At 48.2% G+C, this 3,203-nt stretch overlaps 1 protein-coding gene across 1 annotated transcript in view; it reads right to left on the bottom strand.

The window, feature by feature from the left end:
- PARN (poly(A)-specific ribonuclease) overlaps positions 1 to 3,203 on the bottom strand; it is a 212,210-nt gene that overhangs the window by 112,773 nt on the left and 96,234 nt on the right. The window lies entirely within an intron of this gene.

Below are 3,203 nucleotides of genomic sequence, written 5' to 3'. Positions count from 1 at the left end.
GAGTCATCAATACCACTAATTACTGAGAGAGTGACCAGACCGGCAGGTAGCCAGTCCAGCTGTGGGAAGCCAGAAAAAGAGAGGGTGCTCTTGTTGTTTAGTGGGTACCACTGGGTGTAGATCCCGTGTGACAGAGTAGAACTGTCATAAAGGGTTTTCTCAGCTGTGATCTCTATGGCAGTAGTGGCCAGGCCTGTCTCACACAGAGTCGCTGAATGGGTTCGAACCACATGCCTTTTAGTTAGGAGCCAAGTGCTTGACCATTGCGCCAAAAAGGGACCTGAGCAAAATAAATAAATAGTTTTGCCAGCACTTTTATTGTTTTGTTCAAAAGAAGATGTGAACTGTGGGTTCACTTACAGCAACCAAGAAGACCAGCCCCCACCCCGCCCTGGCCCAGGGACGCACTGTCATCCGGCAAGTTGGAGCGAACCAACACCAAGAGCTCTGTCGTCACAGACAAATGAGGCAGCAAAGCATAGTTTTTAGAAGACAAAATTAATTTAGCAATATCTTAAAGTCTGGATTTCTGAGGGGGGGTGCAGGTGTGTGTGTGGGGTGAGTAGCTTGCACCTGGCTGTGTCGAGAACCTTACCTTTACTGCCCCATTCAATTCTTCCAGTTCTGAGAAGTGGGCTTTCTCATCTCTGTTCTACAGCTGAGGGCTCAGAGATTATATCAAGCACCCAAGATCACACAGCCCACCTTCCTCCATCGCACCAAATGGTCCTTCTCCAACAGGCTAACATCAGTTGAGAGACTGCCTGGGCATTCCAACTAGTTGAGTATTCAGTTATGTGCTGAATTCGTTTACAAGCATTTAGCAACTTAACTCATGGGCTTCCTGCTAGGAACTCAGAGCTTTTCCAAAGAGAAAAGAGAAAAAAATCTTCCTTTTTATGGACATTTCCTTCATCTCTATTTACAAATCCTTAACACAAACAATGGGAGACCACACACCAGTTGAACAGCACCTAACAGACATCTTCATCCTGACTCTCAAGGTCACTTAACCTTCAAAGGCAATCCCTCGCCCCGCAGCCTGCACGCTGGGCTTTTCTAGTTCCAGACTGCCGAAGGTTCACCCATGTCCCACGCCACTTGTTGGCTGCCACATTGAATGTGGGGCGCACTGTTGAATCCACAGGCTAGATCTGCCCGTGTTATTTAGTATGAACAAGCATTCAGAGAACAAGTTTTACTTAGGAAGAACGGTGGATTGCTTGCCAGCACGGCAGCGCCATCTTCTGGTTGGTGAAATGGACTTAGGACACACAGTCATGTCTGGTGTTAAAAAGCAAACATGTCATTTCAACAATTTGGTAACACAGAATGGTGGGAAACTAGAAACAACTTTTTTCCCCCCCAAATCCAAACAATATCAGTAGGAAGTAAATAGCCTCAGAGCCCAAACACAGAATATACATATAAAAAAGTAACTCTACGTCACTACTGGTCACATTCCACCTTCAAAAACACTGCTGCCACTCCCAGCCTCTCAGCTTTCCAAACTCCAGAACCCATCATGTCCTATGAAAGAAACTCCTTAGCATGTCATTAGTCACCCTCCTCTCCTGCAAAAAGTCACACGTGATGTGGCAGCAGCCAAGTTCCCTGCAACCAGGCCTTTCCAGTCCCATCTCCCACAATACTTGTCAGCAATCAGGCGTGTCATCCTCTCTCACAGGGTCTAAGAAGGAACAGACGGAGAAGACAACGAGGCCCCATCATGAGCTCGATGCTCCTCCCAAGCACAGGGCTCCTTGGTAGAGGGTGCTGGACATGGATCTTGGGCCTGAGGCCAAAACAGAGTTTCCTATCATGGCTGCTGCCACCCCTCAAAGAAATCCAGCCCCTGAGACCCCATCAGTGTGGAGACCTGACAGCTGCAAGGAGCCTCTCTAAGGATCTCATCTCAGCTCAGCACAGACCCAGGCCCCAGGTCTGCCTTCTTCAGTGCAGTGGACCCACCCACTAGTCAACAAGGTCCACTCTGGTGTCAGAGTCCTCCTGCTTTCGCTCGTCCGGTAAGCCATCCTCCTCCTCCTCGTGAGCAGGACCTGGCAAGGTGGCCGGGGAAAGGGCCCAACGCGTTCTCCACTGTGCTCCCCTCCAACATGCACAGATGGCTCGCCCTGACTCCTGGGGACTAAGAGCAAACAAACGAGCATCCCTCTCAGACCTCGTCCAAGTGAGTTCCGAGCCCTCTGGACTGGATGAGGGCAGGAAGCTCTGGAGGAACAAGCACTTTGTCAGAGTCACGTTCGCTGTCACCTGGCATGTGCCTGCACACATGGAAGATGATGACTCATTAACACAGGACTTCAATCTATTCGCTCCTCAACTGCTTGAATTCAAACACTGTGGATAAGGATCCACAGCAAGAAATGCCTTTTTATCGCAAACTGGTATTAAAACAAAAACAAACAAATCTGCTGCCACCGAGTCTATTTTGACTCATAGTGACCTACAGGACAGGGTAAGGTTTCAAAGACTGGGATCTTTACAGAAGCAGACTGCTGTATCTTTCTGTCGTATTTCTTTCCCACAGAGTGGATGATGGGTTTGAACTGCTGACCTTTCAGTTAGCAGCCTAACCCTTAACCACTATGCCACTAGGGCTCCTAGCATAAGCCAGTCCATATACACGGGTATCCATGTGTATCGATTTAACATGGGGAGGAAAAAAAGTTACACCAAAAAAAACTACCCATGTTAGATGAGATGCACTTTGAAATTTTCTAAATTCCTCCTTTTTATAAAAGGCTGGTCACCACCCACTGAAATGATTTCCAGCCCACTGAGAGTATGGGCCACAGTTTGGAAACCACTGGTGCCAACATTCCACTTCATTCCTTCCTCTGTTCAGCTTGCATGGCTCCTCTCTCTCTTCTCTGACAACCCAGAACCAACACTCTATCAAGACCATCTCAAGGCTTCTCCTCCTCAAAGCCTTCCCCAGCTCTGTACCCAGCATTGTCCCAAACACCAAGGATATGAAATAATGACTAAGACATGGTCCCCACTCCAAGAAGCAGTCTCCTGTGTGGGCCAAAGCAACAGGATATGATGTACTTGAGCTCGGTCATCTTGTCTCCTCCCTCTGAACTCAAAAACACTTGCCAGTAATATTCACCCATTCATTCTCTCCCCTGACATCCCCAGCATGATCTGTGAAACCCCAAAACCATACCCATTGCTGT

The sequence above is a fragment of the Orycteropus afer genome, unplaced genomic scaffold, assembly GCF_000298275.1.
Source record: "Orycteropus afer afer isolate SDZICR_OR568_19922 unplaced genomic scaffold, OryAfe1.0 scaffold00312, whole genome shotgun sequence".
Lineage (NCBI taxonomy): Eukaryota > Metazoa > Chordata > Mammalia > Tubulidentata > Orycteropodidae > Orycteropus > Orycteropus afer.
The sequence above is the reverse complement of the archived record's forward strand: the minus strand, read 5'-3'. Positions and strand labels throughout refer to the sequence as shown.